This window comes from Canis lupus, chromosome 25, assembly GCF_003254725.2.
Source record: "Canis lupus dingo isolate Sandy chromosome 25, ASM325472v2, whole genome shotgun sequence".
Lineage (NCBI taxonomy): Eukaryota > Metazoa > Chordata > Mammalia > Carnivora > Canidae > Canis > Canis lupus.
Window position 1 is genome coordinate 8,949,109 of NC_064267.1, and position 268 is coordinate 8,949,376.

Below are 268 nucleotides of genomic sequence, written 5' to 3' on the forward strand. Positions count from 1 at the left end.
GCCAATGGCGCTGGAGCGGCTTCCCTGCCTCTATGGCAACCGCGGCCGTCCCCGGAGGGACCAGCCACCCATTGGGTAGAATCTTTCGAGAAGGCTCGAGAAGAAGGAAGCGGAAGTGGCACGTGGAGGGGCCGGTGGAGGCGCCGGTGAGTAAATGCCGCAGATTCTGGAAAGTTCTGATCAGTGCGATACATAAGGCTGAGCGGCTGGGACCTCCCCTTTTGGGTCTGTAGTTCAGCCCCGCGCGGGTGAGCGGTGGGTGCGGACC